Source organism: Octopus bimaculoides, chromosome 13, assembly GCF_046866305.1.
Source record: "Octopus bimaculoides isolate indiv1 chromosome 13, ASM4686630v1, whole genome shotgun sequence".
NCBI classification, from domain to species: domain Eukaryota; kingdom Metazoa; phylum Mollusca; class Cephalopoda; order Octopoda; family Octopodidae; genus Octopus; species Octopus bimaculoides.
The window spans coordinates 689,711-715,971 of NC_142940.1; the positions used below are offsets into that span (position 1 = coordinate 689,711).

The 26,261-nt window shown below is 35.9% G+C and overlaps 1 protein-coding gene and 1 long non-coding RNA gene across 9 annotated transcripts in view; one reads left to right on the forward strand and one right to left on the reverse strand.

The window, feature by feature from the left end:
* LOC149132797 (uncharacterized) overlaps positions 1-8,385 on the reverse strand; it is an 8,786-nt gene extending 401 nt beyond the window's left edge. The window contains exons 1-2 of the long non-coding RNA XR_016243930.1: positions 7,761-8,385; positions 1-1,147 (exon numbers count right to left, since the gene is read on the reverse strand). The exon at positions 1-1,147 is cut by the window's left edge and continues 401 nt beyond it. This is a non-coding gene — a long non-coding RNA (uncharacterized LOC149132797). The remainder of the gene's footprint in view (positions 1,148-7,760) is intronic.
* The window catches only part of LOC106871439 (neurocalcin homolog), a 42,872-nt gene continuing 20,286 nt past the window's right edge, over positions 3,676-26,261 (forward strand). For 2 of the 8 annotated variants that reach the window (XM_014917901.3, XM_014917905.3), the window contains exons 1-3: positions 3,676-3,856; positions 13,117-13,193; positions 19,743-19,769. The gene's annotated coding sequence lies outside the window, so the exon portion shown is untranslated. Of the gene's footprint in view, positions 3,857-4,808; positions 5,251-13,116; positions 13,194-19,742; positions 19,770-26,261 lie in introns of those variants that run through there. The other 6 variants (XM_014917902.3, XM_014917900.3, XM_014917903.3 and 3 more) reach the window with 4 other exon arrangements.

Below are 26,261 nucleotides of genomic sequence, written 5' to 3' on the forward strand. Positions count from 1 at the left end.
GTACATGGCTTCGTTGTTCGGTTATTTTGCTCATAATTGTAAGGTGATGAGTTCACTCTCAAGTGGCACATTGTATCCTTGAGCAAGACACTTTATTCCATATTGTTCCAGTCCACTCAACTAGAAACAGTGAATCATACCTGTAATTCAAAGGGTCATCTTTGTCAACAACATTCTGTGTCATGCTGAATCTCCCTGAGAACTACTTTAAGAGTGAATGTATCTGTGGAGTACTCAACCACTTGCATGTTAATCTCACAAGCAGGCTGTTCTGTTGATCAGATCAACTGGAACACTTGTTGTTGTTTGCCAGTTAATTTCTCAGTTTGTTATCATTGTTGTTGTTGTTATTTTAGCCCCAGGCCAATCCTGATGCAGCAGACAAATGATGACAGGAAAATTTACAGGGTAACTAGGATCACATTATGCACTTTGTCATATTTTAAGGTGGCAGGTTGAAGGATATGATCAAATGCATTCCAGCCATGACCATCACACCTCTATATGTATTAATGATTACATTGTTGGATGAGTCCAATATTATAAAGAGAGAAAAGTGTAATTTGAAGGATACTTGACAACTGTTTTTAACAGATCAACTAAACACGTTACTGTGTTACAATGAGATGTAACTGTATGTTACTCTGTAATTTATCTGTGTTACATCACATTGAAACACACTGAATTACAGTGTGGTATAACTGTGTTACAATGAGATGTAACTGCATGTAACAGTGTGATGTTATTCTGTTACAGTGAGATGTAGCTTTGCGTTACATCACACTGCAATAAACTGCATTATAGCTACATGTAACTGAGTTGAAAGTTCTTTTTGTATTTAATGGGGATGATATAAATAGAGCAGCCAGTGGTGGTGGGCATGATGGATTGATGGAAGGGTAAAATATTGGAGGAGACGTTTTGTGGTATTTGTTGTGACTGCTTGCATTCCAAGCTGAAATTCCACCTCATTTCACCAACCTCCTTGTGGAGAGAAATAAGGGTTTGGGACTCAGGTAACAGTGTTGGACTGGCCATGTTAGACAGAGTGATGGGTTAATCCAATTGACATCTCTGCTTTCTTTTCCTTCTGTGTCTGCACAATCTTGGGGCTTCTGCAACGGTCCTGACAAAGGCCTTTGATACTCTGATAAACAAGAAAAAAAAAAAAAGAAATTATTATGTTTTTATTTTTCTGAAACCTTGTACGTTCACAGATTTGTTATGACTGATTAATGATGTAAATATTACAACATGCTTTTTCTATAATTATGATGCATGGAACAAAATGCTTGACTTTGAAATATATATCTAAATAAAAAAGCACTGGATAAGAACAGACACAATATTGGCTTTAAGAAACAAAGAAACAAACTTCAACCATTTTCATACATATGTATGAGACGTTATATGCAAACTAACAGGTCATATTCTCAGTATGTTGTAACATTTAAGCCATATAAATCAAAATTCACACTATAAATATGATAATGGGACTACTTCCAGGACAGATATTGATCTGTCTGAAATTATTCTAGAAAACTAAGCAGCAAAGGCAGATTGTGTTTTAGTTAAGAGAAACTGCAATTCAAGTCAATTGTTTATGTTTTATAAGAACTTCAACAAATACTGGACAAATTTTCATGGTTTTTGTCAAGAAATATTCATTGGGTCAACATTTTTACTTTGACATTTGGCTGACTTAATCTTTACGAGTCAGCCTGGTTAGATGAAAATTGAGTCAAAGCTTGTCACATGGACTGTAATTGTAATCAAAAGGTCCAGCTGTGTCACACTGTGTCACTCTGACTCTACCTGAAAGTTACATTTAGTGTCCATGTGTCTCTGGAATAATCAACCAATTTTAATGCTAATTCTGTGAGTAATTCTGAAATTCTTCAAATGTACTTCATGGAATTATTTCTTTTACTTAGAACATAAATATTTTATATTGTCAACATTTTAACAATAACATAATATTTATGTATTCTACATTAGTATGATTGTACATTCTTTGCTAAAACAAGTACCATTTAGTGTGTGTGTGTGTGTGTGTGTGTGTATAAGGGTGAGTGGACAAATGAAAGAAAGAGGCACTCAACACATTTAATAGGAGTTACATATGTTTATATAATTTAGAACAGTTTGATTCGGCTCCGTGCAACTGAAGCTTTTGTTGGCTCATCACAGGAACCGAACACATCGGGTTCAGCCTGATGTGTTTGGTTCCTGTGACGAGCATACAGAACCTCAAGTTGCATTGGGCCAAATCAAATTGTTTTAAATTATATATACGTGCCACTGCACAGGTGCTACATAAAAGTGCCCATGTAGTGTCACATAAAAGTGCCTGTGTGGGCCCACATAAAAGCACTTGTGCCAATGGCACATAAAAGCACCCAGTCCACACTCTCGGAGTGGTTGGCATTAGGAAGGGCATCCAGCCATAGAAACCCTGCCAAATCAGACTGAAGCCTGGTGCATCTCCCCAGCTTGCCAGCCCCTGGTCAAACCGTCCAACCCATGCCAGCATGGACAATGGACGTTCAATGATGATGATGATGATGATGATTGTGTATGTGTGTTTAGAGATAAAACAGGGTAGTAGGCGGGTGGGCAGGGCAGGATGCTTCCTTTCTTTTCAGCTAACGTGGGTACTTCAACTTCATGGACCTTAGAGTACGCTTATTTTTTCAAATCTATTCCTATCACTATAGACTACACCACACACACACACACACTTTCATGTTTTCTTTAGGCTTAACTCTAATATTCAAAGCGAATAAACAGCTTCCTCGTTTTACAAAATATATAAATGATCTAAACTCTACAGATTGTAATGTGGATATCGCGTAAAGTAGTTTCCTTGGATTCAGAACGCGATTATAAACTTGTAAACTAGTTTGGCAATATTTTTTATTTATTTTTTACTTGTCTTTAATTAAGGCGTCACACACAAACACTCACACACACGCACGCACTGTATCTACAATTAACATCCACCTAATGTTTACACGGTTGATCTTAAATGATTTTATTCGATAGTCGTTCAGTGATATGGTGAAGAGACTCTCCCAGTGTCAGCATTACTTAATCATTCCCCTCCTCCCTCCTACAGGTCGTCATGATTTAGTTTTAAGAGGTAAAATAAGAAACACTATAGGTTTTGTGGATTAAAAACATGTAGAATTGGTAATTTAATATTTGAATTACGTTAGAAGTAGTTATTAATTCTCCTTATTTAGTTATGATAGAGAGAAAGAGAGAGACAAAAGCTGAAAACAATACATGACGTCTAGTGCGCGCAATCACCATGACAACGGCATCAAATAGCGCTAAGTGTAACCGGGGGAAAATATTAATCTAGTAAAAATTGTCATGTTCAATAAAATAGCCATAAATCGTTTGAAAGTGCCGCCCAATTTCGGAATGAAATGTTTAAAAAGATTTTTCTGTTAAACGAAGCTGTTTAAATTCATTGAAGAAAAATATTTTGTTGGACATTTTCGTTTTTTATTTGTTTTTCTGCAGTCACTGACTACGAACCGTTCGGCTATTTCCGGCAGTAACGTTATTGTTTCGAGTAGAAATGTTCGGAACTTGACAATTATTTTGTGTGTGAATGTTCTCGCCGCCCATTACAATCTCGAACGTTCGCTGTGCCAGCTTCCTGTTGTTGCAGTGTAGTGCGGTGGAGGCGGCGGCGGCTCACTTGGACAGATGCAGGAGGCCAACACATTCTCTTCTTACTTCAGTGGCAGCCAGTAGTCGCAGTTGGTTCACTGCACAACTTTCACATATTTCGAACCGTTTTACGGATCACTATTTCTATCGTTCTTTCGACTACAATTCTTTGGTGAGTAGCAGAGTGCTTGTTTTTTTTTTTCCGTCCTTCTTTTCCACCCCCACTCTCATTAACAGATTTTGGCGACAAACACGACACAGCAGCTTCGATAGATATATATTTATACAGACACACACACGTATATTTATATGTGTGTGTGTGTGTGTGTTATATAAAGGAATGAAATTGATTTCGTGCCAAGGTGGTAGTATTCGATGTTGTTGGCATGGTGCTGGTGCCCTCCTCTGTTGCATTGATGCACTGTTGCGCATTGTTCCAACCACGAATGGCCATCACTGGCTGAAAACACGACCACAGAGACACGGACAGTAAATAAAAGAGAGAAGACAATATTTATCAATATAAAACTAATTAAAACCTCAAATATAAAATGTTAGGAAATCTAGAAAAGAAAAAAAAAAAAGGAAAGTTGTAAGAGAAATCGTTTGATTTTTTTTTTTTCCTTTTATTTTCCTAATGATTTCAGTCTTCGATAATTGATACATTCTAATTGTTTTATTTTTTTTGCTGTTTTTAATATCTATTTTTTAATTAATTAATTAGAAAGATATTGTAAGTTAACCTTTGGTGAAACTTCGAAGTCACTGCAACGTTTTTATTTGTTCTTCTGTCTTTAATATATGTTTTACCTTCCCACATAAAATGGTTTATATAACAATTTATATAAGGTTAATATTTAATTTTACTTCATCTGACATTAATTTATATTTTATATAATATTAATATTTTAGTCATATATTTAACTCCTGTAACACCGTGGAAAATATTAAAAAGAAAAAAGAAGGAAGCTTTAATTTCTTCTGACACAATTGTTTCACCATGCTGTTTGGGTGTCAATAGATTTTCTTTAAGATTCCTTTTAATAAATTTCTCTGATATTCTTTCAAGTCTCGGGAAACTTTCAGTCTTAATCGCCACGCTACGTCGTGTGAAAAGCTCAATTAAAATCTAGGTCCATTGTTAATCACTGATATTTACATTTCATTTCCTGGCTTTTAATTAATGATTTCTTCCTCGTACACACATCCTTCCTAAATAAACTCCTACCTTTCTATGTTTCACCATTTCTACAGATGTTGGCATCGACTTTAATGTCAAAGTAAAGCCTTTCAGACACATTTTAATATTACTTCCAGTCGTTGATTCCTCAGATCTTTAATAGAAAGAAGCATTTGTCACTTTGTTATTTTCTCTCTTCTCTGGGTGAATCTTCTCTAGCAAAACAGACCAAATTCTTATACAACTGAATTGAAATGATGTCTGTAGAGAAACTGGTTGAAATATTGATCCTGTAAAGCTGTAGATATATATTATTTCACCTAAGCAAATAATAGAAATTCGTGTTATTTTTGATAATTTGGCGAAAATTAAACTGAACCTGAAAGGTAAGAGAAAATAACTGTTTTACACAAGAGTGAACATTTCGAGCCATAAACTGGTTTCCTATACGAAATGGTATTTATTGATCTTACAAGAATAACAAATAAGTGAAAAAAAGGGGGGAAAAAAGAAAGACCATCACCACCACCACCACCACCACCACAACAACCACCACCACCACCACAACAACAACAACAACAACAACAACAATAATAATAAAAAAATTACAAGTAAATGAACAGTGAAAGCTGTAGGAGCTGCTTTGGTTTGTGAATATTGGTTTTATTGTTGTTAGTGTCTTTATGATGGTCTTAATTTGTACTTGGTGTTATACCTTATCCAGCAATCGATACATACATATAGGTGTGCGGATATGTAGAAGTGTGTGTATATAATAGGTGTGTGAGTGTGTAAAGAGTGTCAATAAAAACACCAGATCTGTCTGATCAAACCACTTGCCTACCATTACTAAACGTATTTAGGTTTTATCAATTAAGAAATCACTTTTTCCTATTTACCATATTGAACATTATTTGGGAGAATTTTTTTTTTCTATTGTGCTTCTCTCTCTCTCGCTCTCTCTCTCTTACAACCCAAACCATAATATGTGTGTGTGTGTGTTTTTTTCTTGATTTACAGATAAAATAACTTTTCTAATCGCCATTTAATATTGTGACATAAAAAAACCCGAAAATGTTTTACTTTCAACAAATCAATTTTTATTGAAGAAAAAAAAAAACACATTTTTTATTTTTCTGTTTCCAACTTTTAATTTGTTTATATTTATTTTTAAATGTTTGTTTTTAAATTTTAAATTAATTGTGAATATATTTTTTAATTTGCAAGTCGTATTATTTTTTGCTATTATTTCGATGTTAATTCTATATTTGGTAAAAAGGAATCGAATGATTGCGAAGAGAAGTAATGGAAATTGATACCATTGCATGTTTAGTGATGATGCTTAGTGCTGCCTTTTGGCCAAAGTGTTAATATCTGGGTAGTGTAACCCAGATAATCTCTATAACCACCAGCATAATAACCACTGCCTCAAATACACTGGTCACTGCCCACCACCACAACTTCATTGATTCCTTCCACAATAATATAAACAAGTTTCTTGCAGTAGAATCATTCATAATTTTCTGGAGGAGGGAAACTCGCCATAAAAACAGCTTTTCGTAATTTTTTTCTGTGTGTATTTAAAATGAATTTTTATATTCAAACGACTAATTGTTGATAAGAAAAAAAAAATTATGAATTGAACAGGTAAAAGTAATATTAAAGAAATAGTGACAACTGTTTCGTTGAGTTTAATTAGGTTTATATTAGGTTGTCCAGAGAGTACTCTAAATTTAGTTCATCATCTCTAATTTATTCATTACACAAATACTAATTCCATTCACAACATATTTTGTTTCCAAAAATGACTTAAGCAATTTCATAGGAATTCGTTCCCCTCAAGTTTTTAACATCAAAGATTTTGTTAATAATTTGACCGCAATTGTTTTCGCAACCACCTGCTTCATCATCGTCATCATTATCATCATCGTCTACAGCTATTTGCCAAATGAACGAACATCAAATTTGTTCAATGGCCCATGCTGTGTGTGTGTGAAATTATTGCCTCTTGATTTAATAATTCCTCGAAAGAAACCTACAAAGCGTAGCTTTTATTCCTCGTCTCTCGATTCATTGGGAAAAATAAATATATTAATGTGTTTATTATATATTTTTAAAAGAGAATTTCCTTTGTTTTCTCCGTTCTTTCATTCAAAGAAACGATTTTAAATTCTGTAGAAAAAAAAAAGACCCTACAAATTTTGGCTGCATTCGACGAGCTTGTTGATTTTAAATATTTATTCAATGTTATTCTGCATTATGTACTTAGAAGCAGGGAAAGACGAACGGGTAGAGATTTGCTTGTATCTGGAAAATTAAAGAATGGAATTGCTATTTGTCGTATTAAAAAATACCTTTTAGTAATCCTAGAAAATAGATTTGAGAATATGGTTCAGCTATTTCGAAAGACTATTGCTGAAAATAGATTTGTTTTCTGCTCGCTGTAAATGATATTCTGGTGTCATTGCAGTCAAAAGACAACTGGCTTGATGTTTGAAGATGGAATAACTGTTCCAATTAGGCGAGCTTTTCAACTAAATAAGCTTTCTACTCGTTCTAAGACTACAGCCATGCAGCATCTCTTATAATTTAAATAATTTCGAGGAGCTATTGTAGAATTCAAGGTTAATTTAGTTGAATCAATTTATAAATTGGTGAAGAAGTGAATTGTCAGAATGAGGTATTGAAGTTTTATTGCTGCTGTATGTTTTCACACGTGATTGCTTTAAATGTTACCTGATTGGAAAGGAAAAATCTAGTTTGTGAACGGAAAACTAGAATTTCGGCTGACTTTAAATGGAAATACCAAAATATGTCATTTTTGCATTGAATTCTGATTTCAATTTCTTTGGCATCTTTAGAATTGAAACATATTTTTAAAAATTATAATTCTTACCTTTCTCTAACCTTACTTCTCTCTCATGTGGAGAAAAAGGATGGTGTGTTCTAGACTGGGCTGAGAAATTCATCCTCATCAATTGAATGGTTTAACAATTTTCAAAGGCAAAATTCTGCTAGATTGACTTTTGGTTGTTTACCTCTGGAAGAAACATAATTGGTATACAAGGATAATTGATTTAAAATTGTTTTGTTGGTTGTCTTTGAATTTCTGAGTAAATTTAGCAATTTTAATCCTCATCTTAAAAGATTTCTGTCTGAAACCAAAGCTATTGATGCAGAATGTGAAATCTCAGAAGTTTGAAGCTTTAAAAGTGTGTGTTTATAGTGTGTGTGTGTGTGTGTGCGATACTTTCTAGTTTAGCAAGTTTAATCAGGTTAGATTTGATGTAACTTTAAAATTTTGTCGATTGAATCTAATCCACCGCCCCCATGATTGTCTCTCTCTGCCTGAATGATTCTTCACCTCTCTATTACATACTTTCTCGGGGTTAACTACCATTTCCATTCCCTAAGTTTTACTAACATTATGAAGTACCATGTCTGATATTTGCTCATTTTCTCAAGACAATTCCTCAATTGTCAACACCTGATATTTCTACAAACTTCTACAGGTTTTTGTGAACAGCAGTTATTGGTTCATCTCCTTTTCAAACTGAATCCTGGCTTTAATCCAAGCTGTTTGGTTTGAGGCTATATGTCTACAGGATCTATTGATACAACAACTGGCAATGTTTGTTCATTCTGACTCTGCATTCAGTGACATTACACATTTTTACATCAATTACTTGCACCATTCATAAATTATTGATCTACCTTTATACCTGTTGAACTAAACATATTCTAATTACTAACGTGTTCTATGAGTTATTACTAGAATAGTTTATCAACTTGATTAACCTCATCTTCTGTACACCTGTCGTCACTGCTATTTTAATTAGTGTTAATTATTATCATTAACCAGTATATTTTAGTTGTGAGTCCCTGTTGTCAACCCTTGTACCCTGCACCCTTCCCTGTCCATTATGGCACAATGATGTAATTATATATTTGTGGGCAGGTACCTCACTTAACACAATATTTCCATAATGGTGTTCTTATTACACTTTTCTAATGTCAACCACTTTTAGTATTTATTCCCCATTAATTCAAATATCACTTTATTTACTCTTTCCCTGCATTATAACCTTTTTTTTTGGTCTCTTCTATATACACCTTCATTCAATCCCCATTAACAGAAGTGATAAAAATGCAAAGTTTCAATGACGGATATTCATTTGTTTCATCAACAAGTTTTTGCCATAAATTATCACATGAATGGCTGGGTATCTCTCAGGTCTACCCTTAACCGAATTCTCAGGTAGAATCAGTAGAACAAGGCTGGTCCTTTATATTACAGGTCTATCCCATCTGATGGGTTTTGCCACAATTTCCCTCTATTCACTTGTAAAACTTGGGTCAACCAGTGGCATGGATAAAAGGACCCCTAACCCCACCAGTTACCTTCTAGGATTAAACTTGGAGCCTAGTGATTGCAAAAGAAACTTCCTAACCATTTGGCTATGCTGTGTCCTCAGACCCATAGATTATACTTACCTTTGCAATCTATTATCTTTTACCTGTTTCAGTCATTGGAGTGTGGCCATGCTATGATGCCACCTTGAAGGGTCTTTGTCAAATTGACCCCAGTACTTTTCTCTTTTTAAGTCTGGTACTTATTCTATTGGTCTCTTTTACTGAGCCACTAAGTTACAGGGACATAAACAAACCAGGGTTGGTTTGTCAAGTGATGGGGTGGGGGTGGACAAAGACCAGTGGACCCATACAACAGGTTTCCTCACATTTTCTGTCAACCAAATTCATTCATGAGGAATTGGTCAGCTCAGGACTGTAGTAGCAGGTGTCCAAGGTGCCACTCATTGAGGCTGAACCCAGAAGCTCATGGTTGCAAAGTGAGATTGTTAACCACACAACCAGGCCTGCAGATGCAAAATTATACAAAGGCAACAACTTCATAAATACCTTAACTCGACATTGTCTTTTTAATCTAATTAATCCCCACTTAATCTAAATTCTTAATCTTTCTACTTGCATGTAGCTGGTTAACTCCTTTATTCCAACCAAATTCTTTTTTTTTCTCCCAACAAATGGAACTAATGGTCTGGAGTCTTTCCATTTCTTTTTTTATCATTCGATAATCTTTTTCCTTGTCCTTTCTCTAATCTTATTGGTATCCTTCTTGCTATTTTTGTTCCTCTCTAAGTATTCCTGGTTTTATTTTATTGAAATTGAACATTGCAATTGGCGAATGACAGTGTCCTTGTAATTGGCAGATCTCAAGGCATAGGGGACTGTCTGAATCCAATGCAGAACAAATATCTCCAGCAATTTCATTTGAAGTCCACCAGTTTTCTAGTTTTCTCACAGATTTTCAAAGAGCATGGCTGTGTGTTTAAGAAGTATGTTTCCCAACCACATGATTTCAAGTTCAGTCTCACAACATGACACTTTGGCAAAGTGTCTCCTATAATCCTTGGGCCAGCCAGTCCCTTGTGAGTGGATTTGGTAGGTGGAAATTGAAAGAAGTCTGTTGTATACATGTATATATTTGTAACGTATATGTGTGCATGGGTGGGTGTGTGTGTGTGTCTTCACATCACATGTTAGATGCAAACAAGTGTCATTGTCATTGAAATGTTGTCGTTCACTTCCAATCTTTTTTTTTGTAAAGATGACCAACCATGGGAAAATATGAGCTTACTTGGAAACGGGTGAAGTTTGTGAGAGGAATGGCATCCAGCAATAGGAAATCTGCTTTGATAAATTTTGTCTGATTCGGGCAAGCATGGAAAAGTAGGCCTAAAAATGATGATGATGTGTGTGTGCGTTCAAAAATGTCTAAGGTGCAAATTGAAATAAGGAGTGAAAAACTGCAGTAAGGAAGACAGATTAACAGCTTCCACTTGACATTATTTCAATATTTTGGAGTTAAGACTCCATTTTCAAGAGAAATGGAGGCATGTTGCTGAGTTGGTGTCTTTTACTCAGATTCTAGTTTTGCTTCTTGATTTCAATTGTATTGATCACTTTGAAGATCACACAACTCAAACTACACACGTGTGTGTGTGTGTGTGGGTGTGTAAGCTCACAAAGCAGGAACAGAATGAAGATGTGTGCATTAATTTTTAATGTTTTCCTGAAGCACTTGCTGCAGGATTTTGTCTCTGAGAAAAAATTCTCTAGAGACATCAACTTCAAGTGTATAAAAACAACCCCATTGAGCCAAACTGCAAACAATGTTGGCAGACAACCAGACATGGTGTTTTAGTGTGATTTTTACCTTCTCAGTAATAGAAACTGCATTGGTCATCTGGAACTAGGCCAAAGCTTTGTTCATAACAAATATATATATATATATATATAAACACAGATGATGAGCTTCTTCCCAGTTTCCATTTACTGAATTCCACTGATACTCAAGGTTAGGGTTGAAGAATCACACCCAGCTGTTGTGCTGAGGAATTGAACCCAGAACCTTATGATTGACGAGTAAATGTGTTAACCACAGAGCCATGTAAAATATTTATGTACATTCCTTGCTGTTCTCTGCGGACAATGCTTCAATCTCAAACCAACTTCTTGTCATCTCTAATAACTTTTTAGTTTTTTTTTTGTTTTTAGCTCATTAAATATATTTGGTGCTATTTGAACCTTTGCAGATTTGCTGCTGTAGACAACACAACTGTCTCTTTTACAGATCCCCTTTTCTATTCATACACCTTACACCCTTATATCCTCCTCCATCCACACTCTCTGTAAAGTGCATCTCTCACCATATACCTCACCCCAATCCCACTTGTTAACTGTTTCAATAAATTCTTGTCCATTGATTTAACCATTAACTTTCTGTCACAATCCCCTCCCCCCACCCATCGTTATCACCATAATTAGTCTTCAAGTGATTGTGGCTAATTTATTAAAGAATAATTCTTATTTATTAAGCAAGCTTTATGTAATTCCTCCATAGAACCATCAAAACTGCCTGCCACTCCCTCGTCAGTCTTATCTTCTAATTCATTCTAATTAGGTCGACCACTTTTCATTTACTTTTTGGAGGGAGTGGGGTGGGGTGGGGATGAACACTTTGTCCTCTCTCTTTATCTCACCTTTTACCATTTCTGTCTCTGTTCGTTAAATTGATGAGATAAAGAGTGGACAGGCGATGTTGTTACTCATTTAGGAGAAACATCTGACCCCTAATTGCATTTAACAGGGGCTTCATCTTTGAGGATCTCTCCTTATGTCATTTGTGGCTTTGTCAACAACTGGTGGAACCCTAAAATATTGTAAGCCATTGGAGAAAGGCAAGGCATGACATTTTTTAGGGCCTCAAAAACGGGAGAGAGGGGGAGAGGGGCAGTAGACCTGACTTGGGTGCTTGCAAGGATGTAAACCCTACTAAAGGTGCCTAGAGTGTGTTGAGGGATGATGTTAAACTGGTCCAAGGATTGTCTATCACCCAAGGAGGACACAGTGGGATTTGAACTCAAAATGCACAGGCTCAGAACAAACGTCCCTGAATAACCTGTCTGATACTCTACACCAATTCTGCCAACCCACAGTCCCATTGTTGGTTTTTTTTATTTGATTGACCCTCAAAGGATGTAGGTAGGATTTGAACTTAGAATGCAAGGGGCTGGAATAAATACTGCAAAGAATTATTTCATACACCACTCTAACAATTCTGTCAATTCTTGTGGGCACAAGGCCTGAAATTTTGAAGGGAAGGGATAAGTTGATTACATCAACTTCAGTGTTCCACTGGTAATTATTTCATTGACCCTCCCCCTCCTCAGTGGAATTTGAAGAAATGCTCCCCAGTATTTCGTCTGGTATGGCTAGGATTCTGCCAGCTCGTTACCTTAATGATAATAATAAGTTTCAAGTTTAGGGACAAGGTCAGTAATTGTTGAGGGGGAAAGGGTTAGTTGATTATTTTGACCCAGTATTTGACTCCTACTTTTTGTCTTAGTCAAAAATGAAAAGCAAAGTTGACCTTGGTAGGATTTGAACTCAAAATGTAATGAACCGGAAGAAATGCTCTGAAGCATTTTGTCTGATGCTCGAACGATTCTCTCTCTCTTTTTTTTTTTTCTTCCCTGAAGAAATTCACTCGTACGTCGGTTTATGTCTTCTACTTGGAAAAGAATAAAAATTGATTATCAGAAATCTGTTCCAAGTTGAAGAAATATTTTAGAAGTGTTAAATATGTCTAGCTGCATGTCAATTTAAGAGGAATTTTCTGCTTAGAGAATCAGAGAGTGGCACTGAATCACTTTTATTTATATTTTTAGAAACGCAGCAACATTAAGCTTGATTAACACTAAACTGAAAGACTATTTTTGAATGATTCAGTAGAGAAACCGATGCTGTAAGTATCTACTTTGAGAAGAGCTTCTGCCAATTTGTTTTGGTCTTCGACACACTTCACAAAGAAGTGCTCAAATGACCTAAAAATGAAAGGTTTAAGGGCCAAGCCAAGTGGCACTCATAATGTTTTGTACTCAGAAAATCTCTTGTATTTAAAAATTCTTCCAGAATTATTGAAGCAGTTTTGGCTTTGTTTTGCTCTGTTTCCTTGTACAAGCATTTAATGATATTGACAGAATATATTCTTACAAATTCTTTAATCTCATACAAAAAGTGTTTTCTTCTTTATTACTAATCATTTTTTTTTTATTAACAATATCTGATTTAGTTCTGGAATATTTTAAATAGTCTTTTTGTCAAATTTATTATGAACATAATAACATGTGGAGAGCAAATATTACAAGACATTTTCCGGACGTTCAAATGATTTTGCCAGTCTGTTGTCGTCATTATCATCATAGTGATAATAATAATAATAATGCCAGTGGTCCGACCCATGCCAGCATGGAAAACATGTTAAATGATGATGAATAATTGTAGTAACTGCTTTCAATTTAGGTACAAGGCCAGCAATTTCTGAGGAGAGGGGATTTGCCATTTACATCAATCTCAGTACTTGATTAATATTTTATTTCATCAACCCCAGAAGATGAGACACAAAATTGACATCAAAAGGATTTGAACTCAGAATGTAAAAAACCAGGAAAAATTACCATAAAGTATTTTTTTTTTCAATACACTAACAATTTTGTCAGTCCACAACACTGATGATAATAATAATAATAATATAGAAGGCATTAATTTTAGATTAGCTCTGAAGGTGTTTACTGCTGGATGTCTGATTTTTCTCTGCTGTATTACACTTGATCCAAGATCATCCGATGATAATCTATTAAAAGTATTTCCAGTTGTTGCAAGGCAGTCATTGAAAGAAGAACCTGCTTGGAAACCAGCTTGTCTTCTCTGTCAGTATTTAAATTGTACAGCTGAAGTATTTACTACAATATCCTTCTTTCCAATTAGTCATGACCATAGGGTTGTTTTATTGGTTCCATTAATCAATGATTCGTTCTATTATAATACAATTGCTTACCGATTCAATCATCATCATCATCAAAGTCCACTTCTCCAAGGGCTGGACAAGTTTTACAAAATTACCTTTGCTTTGCTTTGTCTGTATCGTTTACTAATGTAAAATATAACGAGTTTCCAGCTGCTGACTCGGTATCTCTGGAGATGCATAGCGTGCAGAAAGCATCGGACATAGAGAAATATCATAAAAGACACAGTCACCTTTCATTAACCACCTAGAAACAGTAACCAGAGCAAAATGGGGAAGCCATCTTCTACAGAAAGACCAATAAAGCTGGTATCTAGGAGACAAACAACAACAGGTACGATGCTGCATTCTGGTTTCGAGGCTATGCTATCGATGTAAACTAACAGGATACAACGTGTGATAAATATATTTATTGATAGAGAGACAAACAAGAATGATTTAATAGTTGCCTAACGAATAAATGAGGCGGGATTCTGTGTGATTACACAACCTGCGAAAGTAGCAACCGAAATGTCCTCAAATCACAATCCTATTGAAGTCCAAGTGTTTGGCCACAGCTCAACTGTATTTGATACATGGATATATTAGATGCTCCTCCATTTCTGCTGTTCAGGAAAAAAGAAAAAGAAAAGATTCTTAGTGCATTAAATCAGGTAAATAGAGGCTCAGCATTGCATTTAGGACTGGGGTGATTTTTTTTCCTTTTTTTTTTTCTTGAAATATATTTTTGGGGGAAAAAAGTGCATCCCACATGCCATAGAATATGGTAGCTATGATCATGGTTCTTCTCAATCACGACTGACCTAGGGTTAAACAACAACAACTACTACAACACAGTTAAGTGAATGGAAATATCAAGGAAACATTTGGAACTGGAGGGTTAAATGTAGAAATGAGTAAACTGGAAACTAAAGTCCCTTTTTTTTTTTATTGATATGCCACTCGGCCATATTAAGTTGATATGGCAATCCCTTAACTTCACATTATGGTCCATTAGTGTCTAGAATGGCAGTCTTGTTGAGTTATTCACTACCTACAAACAAGTATGGTTTGGTAACCTGTACCATGCTTTCACTAATTGTGTTCGGTGCCTGTGGAATCATGAGCAGACATAGTCACCCTCTCAAATCTCCCACTCTTTGACCTAGCAGCACATCAATGATGTTAAAATTGAAGAGAGACAGAGCTACACCAACATTCAGCTGAGTCAACTGAAGCAATGTGAAGTGCCTTTCCTAAGGACATAACATGCCACCTGGTTCAGGAATTGAACACATGACATTATGATTTTGAACTGAACACTCTTACCATCAAGCCACACCAGAAGCTTAACCCTGAAATGAATATAATCACAAGAATCCAATGCATTTTGGGGAAATGGCTTCAAAAAGCTGCTGACCATCTTCAGTTGGTTTGGGAATGAGGTTTCACATGGAACTGAATAGCCAAGAAACTCCTTAATCTGAAATTATCTGATGCCCTTCAGAAGCCTACTTGTCTCTCTGCAGAACCATTGCCTACAACTTGGAGCAGGCATTAAGATGAATTTGAAGTGTAAGTTCAATCCCTGAACATTCTGTTTCTAGGATCAGGGCTTCTTAAGATGAAAAGATTTTAGTCCTAAACCTTTGTTTCTGGATTTGTTCCTTGGGTGAGACCTTGTTAAGAAATGGTTCCCTCTGGTAGGATTCTTTTGTGACAGGGAATTGTTGATTAACAATATGTAGTTTTTTATCTTTTTGTATTTGACTGATTTCCTGAGCTTATCATATCTAGAACAACATCGTCAATGCTGTCAAGGTCAGTGATCAGTGATGTAATTAAAGCCATTACTTAGGCAGGCAGCCTACTGGAAAATACATGAATAATAATAATGTTCACTTGGATGCATTCTTAATGAATACCATTTCTGGTCTTCTTTTTTCCCCCCTCTTCCCCCCCCCCTCCAATATATGTTTAATGAATTATTGGAAACACTTTCAGTGTGAAAGTGTATAGCTTATTAATTACTTTTGTAATTACACAGCCAACGATGACGATAGAAACATTGCAATAACTACCTTTTTTCACGGGACATTTTCAGAAAATACCTCTGAATTTTCTCTCTGCAGTCTACTTACTCCAGTACAATATAATGTCACCACCACCATCACCCTGCCATGTTTTGTACCTAAAAACCAGTAATTTATCCTCCCCCACTTTTGACTTTGATGTTTTGTATTAAATTTCTTGCATTATATACACTATTTAACATTCTGTAGATCATCATCACCATCATCATCATTTTGATGTCCACTTTTCCATGTTTGTTTGGGTCGGGCAGAATTTATATAATGCGTGTTTATGAAGTTGGATAAATATTGTTGCTGTTTTAGCCCTGAGTCAGACTTTATCCAGCAGACAAACCTATGATCAAAAGCATTCTGTAGTGACCAGCCTGCTTTTTTATAAAACATCTGTTTTTTAGACAAAGTATCTAGGACCATGTTATCCTGTGTCCTTTCTTAAAATGTTAGGGTATGATTGGAAGGTGATTTAGCTGCTATAACCAGCAATTTGAATGGTCATATAGGAACTCTGTTGTTCATAAGGTTTTGTGGATGTGATTTTTATAAATACTGATGCTATAGAAAGATTTTTCTCCATAAACAGTTTACTGTTGCTTCAATTCTGGAATATTTTTTTTAACCCCAGGCCTGTGTTGGTCAGGCAAACCTACCAGTGACAATCCTATTTCCTATTCAGGCATAATATATCTAGGAGTGCATTATTTAATGTATCCACAATCTCTTGCCTGGTTTAACACCTTCAGTGTCTTTTGCGGGGTCCATTCTGTTTTATATATTAGGGTCAGGTATTTGGTTTGGCAGTACCCTCCTCCATTCAGTCTTGGACATCTTGGAAAGTGAAGAAGAAAAAAGGGTGTGATTTAGGGGAGATTTAGCTTCTATTTCTAGCAGCTCTCGTGTCCACTTAGAAATGGTTCCCATGTTGGCCGTTTCCATTGAACATTGGGAACCAGTTATGACCTTGAAAATTTTCTGTCAAAACACAATTTCACTTTGTTAAATACCTGTTATTTTCTTCAGCCTTAGATTTGTCTGCTTTACACCATCTCATCTGTTTGCAGACCCACCATCCTCACATTCATTTCTTCCCATATTCTTTGCTCTTCTTCACCCATTATATCATCAATTGATAGTACCTGATACAGTACTTATTGACTGTCCATCCCAGAGAAGTCGTCTCTCTTCCATTCATACTTTAACCCTATCTCAGTTGGTGCTCCATACAATATTACACTTCCAAAAGATCACTCTTCTTATTTTACAAATATTTCCCATTTAATGCCTGTGTCTTCTGCAATACTTCCATGATGACCTTGTGAGTGAATTTGGTAAATGGAAACTAAAAGAAGCTTTGTGTGTGTATGTGTGTTTTTCCTTGTTTTGGCATCACGTGATAGTTGTAAACTGTCATTCAAGCAATATCATTCATTTCCTATCTTTCATGAAAATGTCTGGTCAAAGGGAAAATCTTACCTGGAACCTAGTGAAGGTTGATGACAAGAAGGGCATCCAGCCGTACAAAAACCTGCCTGGTGGAATTTACCTGACTCATGCAAGCATATGAAAGTGGATATTGAAATAATGACTTCAAATCTTCCCTGTCATGTGATATCCACACACACACACACACACACACACACACACACACACACACACACACACACACACACACACACACACACACACACACACACACACACACACACACACACACACACACACACACACACACACACACACACACACACACACACACACACACACACACACACACACACACACACACACACACACACAGAGGCCTTAAGATAGCAAAAACTGGCAGAATCTTTAGCACACTGGATAAAATGCTTAACAGCATTTCTTCCATTTTTATGTCCTGAGTTCAAATTGCACCAAGGTTGACTTTCATCTTTTTGGGGTTGGGGGAACGAGTACCTGTTGAGTATTGGTGTCGATGTAATCAACTAGTTCCCTCCCCCAAAATTTCCGGCCTTGCACCTATAGTGGGATATACACGGTGGGCTTCTTTCAGTTTCCATCTACCAAATCCAATGAAAAGGCCTCGGTAGGCCTTTCGACACTTGTATAGTAGAAGACACTTGTGCTTAGTGGCACACAGTGAGACTGAACTGGGAGCTATGTGGTTGGGAAACAGACATCTTACCACACAGCCACACCTCTGACTGTACATCTTTAATAAAGAGTTGTATTTTTTTTTTTCATTAAAAATTATTGAAAATCTGTATTCAATGTGAACACCCAGCCCCCTACTCAAATCTATTGATTAGCTGGGTTTGGACTTGTTGAGTTCATTAAGGCTGATTATTTGTGGTTTTAAGAAGGATTTTTATCGCTAAAGCATGAACTTCAATTGAGGAGAGAACTTGAAGAAAAAGTTGAGAAATTTTGGAGCTTTGCTAAAGTTCTGATCAAGTTTAGAGATAAATAAGGCCTTTTTGATGAAATCACCATTTGTTATACCCTGTTAATTAATATTGATTAATTATCGATCCCAGCAGTGCCACCTTTACCGTTCAGCTTTTAGTAGAAGTGGATGTGTGAAGAAATACAGTTCTAGTCAAATATTGGGATTGATTTTAACTGAGACCCCACCCCAACAAAATTTTGTTTTTTGTTGGGGAGGATAATGTGTTTTGTGTAGATTCTCAGTTTGATTGTGATCCAGGTCAGTTTATATCTCATCTTTCCATGGGGTGATGAGTTAAATACTGCAGTTGATATATTTGACTGTTTCTTTACTCACCATCACCACTGCCGCTGCCACCACCACCACCACATACCTATGTTAGAAATCAATATTTAATATTGGTTTGGTTTTTGTTTTAGAAAGATATGCAAGCACCATTGTTGCAGCTACTACCATTCTTCACCAAACCTATCTGTAAGTCAGTTTTGATTCCCTGTTGGAACTGTCTCTCGGACATAAACAAATCCTTGGAGGAGGCAGCAATGTTATTTCCATTGCCGTTCTCTTTGAAATGAAATGCTTCAAGCTTCTACGCATGCATATGCACACATGGGCGTGTGTGTACATTTATATATGATTACACACACATTGCATATATAGCAATGATCATGATCTCTGTTATATTATACCTCTACTCAGTTTTCAGTCCCCTATTCCACCCCCATCTACCCCAATGTTATATTTATACCATTTCAGCAAATCTTTTTCATTCAGTTTTCAATCTTTTTACTTTTTCTATTCCTTCTTTTATGACAATTGGTGCCACAGGCATAAAACTACCCACCACAACCATCTATATTACACTAAACTATGGTCATCCTTCACCCTGTACTTGTGTACTTTAAAGTTCATTGAGGATTTATTTTATTGTAATCTTATTTTAATAATTCTCATTTTACTTTTCTTACGATTCCACATTTTATTTTATAGATTCATTGGTATCTCTCCAGAATATAGGTAAGGAATCTTATTTTTACCATGAATAGGTGAAATGTTGATTTTAATAAATTCTTTAATTAACCACTAATATCATTGTAAGATAAATATTAGCATATTAAGGAAACTTTAGAAATGTGATAAAAATGAACTATTATTGTCAATATTCGGTGACATCATTTCCTTTCCAGGTGTAAACTGTGACATCATTTACTTTCCAGGTGTAAACTGTGACAGTTTTTACTGTTAAAGCTTCAAAATCCTTTCTTTGGTCTTTTCTTCTTTCTGAAGATTTTTGGTGGAGAGGAGAGAGGGAAGGAGTGTGTGTGAGTAGAAACTGGAAAACAAAAAAAGATATTTAAAGTATGAGGAGCTTCCATTTTCCCTCCTAAAATTTAATTTGGAACAAAATTGCTAATTAGAAATGAATATATTTGAATGTTGAATTTTTTTCAATTTTTTGTTTTTATCTTTTTTTTTTGTCCCCCTCCAATTCTCTTGTCTTCTGTACTTTGAAAATATGGAAAAAAGAATTAGAATTAGATATTATTTGTTGATGATGATGATACAGCTGTACCAAATACTTTACTGTAACAAAAACAAAAAAACAGTTATGTCACTGTAGCCTGCCAGATGGAATATTGAAGCTGAGTTTCAAGGGAAAAGTTTTCGATCTTTTTAGGAGGAAAAATTTCAAAGTGTAAACGAGATGTGGGATTTAGGTAAAATATGGTAACATTTCTAGAAAGTATTGTTTATTATGAGGTGTTCAATAGAATTTATAGTGTGAATCACACACACACATTGCAGAAGAATGTCAGACAATCACAGATGCAAGGGAGGTATTTATATGAAAAGCTGCAGATATGATTTACATAATGGAAGCAGGTCTTGTCTTTACAGCTGTTTCAAATAACCAGTGAATGGTTGATAATTCAAGCAGATGCAATACTGAGGCAATATTAATCATAAACATAAAATCTAAGATAGTATCAACTAGCATGATTCTTGATGTCTGAATACTTTCATGTGTCAAATTCAAGATATTTTCTCCAGAAGATTAAGAGGATGTGCATCTCTATAGATATGTCTGCTGTGTTGTTTGGTTAGACTTGGTGTCATGATATCACCATTTAGCACCTATGTTCCCTGGCTTGAATGGTTTAACGAGATCTGATGGACCCAGTCTATATATGGTTTAGTTTCTCCTGTCATTATTGCCATCATATCTAGTGTTATTGTTTGGCTACATTGTCATTGAATATATAGATTTGATGTGGTTGTCATTACATATCTGTTTTCCTAAACCTACATAAATCAGGTGGATTTCACTTGTTCTGTTGCACTTGTTACTGTCTCCTGTTATTTCCTTGAAACATTAGTCTGTTGCTTCCTATGAAATCCTTGGTTTTTTTCTTCTACAGTTTCCTTCCACATGAATCACTTGACACTTCTTCACTGTCATCTTTCATCCTCTCTTGCATGTTACATCTGATTCCTCTTACAGTTTTTCTCTCTCGGCTATTTTGAATTCTGTTATTCCTGCACACTAAACATCGTTCATCCAGTGAAGCATGCTTACCTCCCAGTTGTCACACTTCTACCACATTCAAGGCTTGTGTTTCACTACCATGTAGCACTGCACTTTGTACACCTATATCATACAATCTGACCTTCATTTTGAGAGAGGTTAACAGCTTCCCCCAATTTTTTCACCATTACTTCTTGCTCTGGTTACTATGCTCTCAGAATGCCTACTTCTTCTCTTAATTTGGTCACCCAAGGAATGTTATATCCATCAACTGCTTCCAAGCATTTAGACACCTTTATTTTGCTGGTGTTCTCTTTGTTAACAACTCTTGTGTGTCTGCTCCATCTGGTGTCTTCCTTCTCTGCCTGCTACAGATCTCACCTTCTTTTCACTCTCCACAATTCACATTGACTGCACTTGTTGGAATTCTTACTTTTCTTCTCTTGTAGTTTGACCATGACCACATTCTGACTATAAAGTCCTGTCTTCTATTTTGTTTACCAAGTTTACTTTTAAGGGCTCTTGATCTTAGAATTTGCTTTGACATTTGGAATTTCTTGAATTCTATGGCACATTTAGCTGGCAGCTAAGTTATAGGTGTACAGGAGTTTCTGCCAATATTGAATTCCTCTCTTATAATCAGAGACCTCTAATAATAAACAAGAGGGGGATTAGATGGACAAGTACCACTTGTACTGGTTTACTCTCAGTTCAGAACTCCTTTAGTTGCCTCTCACCAGGAAGAGGGTATTGAGTGTACGTACTTTCTTTAGAATAGTTAAGGCAGTTTCATATTTCGTGAAGTATAAAGTTTTTGTGATTAAAATTGGTTGTCATTTTTCTGTTAATTATGTTTTAATTTGTTCAAAAGCTCTGTGTTAACATTCCTAGATTTTGTAAAATTCTAATTGAGGCACTGGAGTTGGCACAGAGGCAGAGAGAGTGCCACAATTGATTCTTGCTGGCATCTCAAGTTTTGATATTGAAGTTCAAATCACACCTAGTTCAATAATTCCTCTGTGATAAGAACCAGATGTGTGTCTTCAACATGTGATGCTGTCAGATGACAGGATGTCTGATACAGCAGCAGAGTTTGAAGGTGAATCATACTGTCAAAGCTGTTCTGTCTCACTTGGTTAATGCTGCAGTAAGCTGCAGTTATGGGAACCAAAATTCTTGTGTGAAATTATGATGATGATGGTGGTGGTGGTGGTGATGGTGGTTTACATAGATCTGGAATTTGATATTTTTCAAGGTGAAGAGAAACAGAAAGTTATGATGTTCCTGTCTTTTACTGGGACATTAGTAAGATGAGAGAAATGGGGATCAGATTTATGTAACAAAAAGATTCTCTGCAATCAATATTATTGCTAAAGTAATTTCTTATATAGATGTAAGGCTTCATATTTTTAGAGAATAGGAAGTTGTGATGTTCATGTCTTTCTTTTTTTTTTTTTTCACTGGGACATCGGTGATATGTGAGAGGATTCCAATTAGAAAGTGAAATTGTATCGTTAGCCTAATTCACTGAAAACTTATTCCTGCACTACACCACCCACTGTTTTGATAATGATGATGATGTTGTAAGATGAATTTCTTAAAAAATACTAAAGATTTCTTGTAGAATATTAAATAATTATCATCAAAGAGGAAAATAAGAGTAAGTAGAATTGTTCACTTGAAGAAAAACTGAAAAAAAATCTTCATTTATTTCTATTTGTAACGAACAATTTGAATTATGGTTTTAATTTCTATCTCGTTTCTGATTTTATAGTAAATGGAATATATTCAGCATCTAGCTGGAGAGCAGGCCATTGATGCACAAATTGTTTGTCACAGAGCCAAATATACCACATCACCTTGTCTATACTCATTGATTACCTGACTTTTACACTGCCCCCCCCCACACACGTATACACTTTACCAATTCTTGTTAGTAATCACTTCTTGTAGAGAGAACACCAACTGTTAAAATGTTCTCACCAATGCCGTTCTTTAATCTCACTAACATTGGTCAAGAGGATTGTTTTCTTGAGGAGATATATCTGACAGCAAACTCTGATTTTGCTGAAGGTCATTATTATGTTTCGTCAGATCTTCTTCACCAATTGCAATGACCGTTTAGGTTATATGATGTTGTGTCTGTGGATGACCTCACTTTAATACAAAGCGGAAACTGTGAGACTCTGTTTAATTGTGTGCAGATGTCTTAATTTTTAGAGATTCTTTTAAACTTGGATCTGCTTTAGTGGTTTCTGTGGCCTTTGGTCAGTGAAAATGTCTGGACTTTCAGGAAATCAGAAACTGGTTTCAATAAATTTTTATATTTGTTTGTTGGTTTTTTTCAGCTGACAACTGCTCGGGTTTGGCTTTGAATGAATTTTTGTTTAATGAGAAAGAGTTCATTCTTTTAAGATCCATAGCAAGTATCCAGATTAATAGCCATTGCTAATGCTAAAACAGATCCTTCTCCTCTTCCTCCTCCTCCTCCTCCATAAAGATTAAATTGATATATTTAGTTTCTTGTCTTTTGACAGCACACTGACCGAAATAATTTAAACGAAGACTGCTAATTAACCCTTGCTCTGTTTTATTTGTTCTAATTGTCATCACATATAATTACATATTGTAGTGGACAGCTTTTTAATGATTCCTAATTCAGGCCATCTCACCTGTTTGTCACACTCACACCTTGTCTGTTTACTATGGCATTAATATTAGATTGAGTGTTCTCTAAAGACTTCCTCTCCTGTCTTCCTGTTGTCTCTTGGCTTATGTAATTATCACCACATAAGCCTTCTATCGAATTTCTTCTCATAAAAGCAATCTACTCCAGCTTCTGATTCCTCATGAATTCATTTTCAGACTTTACCTGCAGTTTGTAAACTGCAACAAGCTTTTAACTAATGTTGGAATTTTCTGACTTTTATTTAAAAGTGACTTTGAAGGATTTGGTTCTTGAAACTGTTGATTTGGATGAGACTAGAAAATAGCTGTGAATCACTTGTAATCTTTAAAACAGGAAAATAAAAAAGTTGAATTTAATTCTTCCATGTAGAATGGTAGCATTTTTTGCTATGGCTGAATAACTGGATGGAAAATCTTTAGGTTTTTAGTGAAGAACTGAAGATGGGATGAAATGATGTTGTATTGACAGTAAAACAAGTCTAAGAATGATATACCCTCCAGCCTTCATCAGGTGTCTTGGGGAAATTTCGAACCTGGGTTGTCATTCCTAAGGTATGCCCATAGGCATATGGTGTAGTGGTTAAGAGCGTGGGCTACTAAGCTTAAGGTTCCAAATTTGATTCCAGGCAGTGACCTGAATAATAATAATAATAATAATAATAATAATATTAAAAAAAATACCTTAGGAATGAGAACCCAGGTTAGAACATTTCTCCAAGACACCTGATGAAGGCTGGAGGGTATATCAGCCAAAACGTGTTAACAACAAACAAGATGAGGACAAATATCTGTCAAATGTAAATAATTCCTCATCACTTAAATATAGAACTGTATTAACTTACATTTAATTTGAGTCAGAATTGGTATATTTTTTGCTGCCTTTGGCCTCAAGAAACCCAGTAATTCTTTTCAACTCTGACTGCACCACTTTGTTGGAGGGGGAGGGTCTAAGAGAACAAACACCAAAGGTTGAGCTGGCCAGAAGTAGTAAATGTCTGGTTCTTAAACACCAGCCAAGAAATTGGAAGCTTCCTGGAACTGGAAGTATTAGCAATTGCTTTTTTAAACCTGGCTGTATTTATCTTATCTCTTTTTTTATCTTTCACTTGTTTTAGTCATTGAACTGTGGCCATGCTGGGGCACAACTTTGAAGGGTTTAGCTGAATCTGTCACCCCAGTTCTTATTTTCTAAGCCTGGTACATATCCTGCCAGCACCTTTTGCCAGGCTGATAAGTTATGGGGACGTAAACAAACAAACACCCCCCTCTCTCTCTCCCTCCCCATGAGGAGCTTCTTTTTGATTTCTGTCTAATAAATCCACTAACTAGGCTTTGGTCAGCCCAGGGGCTAAAGCCGAAGACACTTGCTGAAGGTGTCATGCCGTGTGCGACTGAACCCAGAACCATGTGGTTGGGAAGCTGTACCTGAAGATCTCGGCTGTTTGGAGTCTGCAAGTGTCAGGAGATGCGAAAGGAATGACGTTAAGAACGAATAAAAGAAACCCCCCCCCCCGAAAAAAGGAGGTTAAAAACTGATGGTTTGTGCAGAGGCCATTAATCAATTTGATGTGACCTTTTCAATAACATCAATGCTATATTGAGCCTTGTGATTTAATTCTTTGTGTTGTATTCTAACCACATTTAACAGCATTTTCTAATAGATGTGTGGAGAGATGGGGAGGGGGCAGTTCTTTGTGTTATCTCAGTTGGTAAGTGTAGTGGCAGCAGCAGCGGTGGTGGTGGTAGTAACATTTGTTGTGGAGTTTAAACATGATATAAATATATAAAGAAAGGTAGACACACAGGTACATTGATATATGTAATGCTATTTTCTTTTTGAGCTTACAGGACAGCCTCTATAGAGTCCTTTGATCTGCTAGAAATAGGAGCCAAATCTCTCTCAATCCACATCTTCCTGTTTAAAAAACAAAAGCAGGCATGTTATATAATATTGTCTTGGGCTTCCTGCACATTGGAAAAAGACAGAAGGTCATGGTTGGAAGGCTTTTGATTCTAAATTTTCTTGATCAAAGCTGACTTAGGGAGGTTATACCACCACCACCACCACTCTCCTCCTCCTCCACTGCCACTACTACCACTACTTTTTCTCTAAATTTAAAATAGCAGACATTACTAGTTAAGACATTCTCCAGGTTGCTGCTGCTGCCATTATCAACTCTTTTTCAATTCTTGCCTCCAATCAGATTCAATCCTGTCACACAATTGCAATTATAATGTGGAAGGCTTTTCACGAAATCAACGTGGAGTAGGAGTTGAGAGGGAGTGTGTTATTG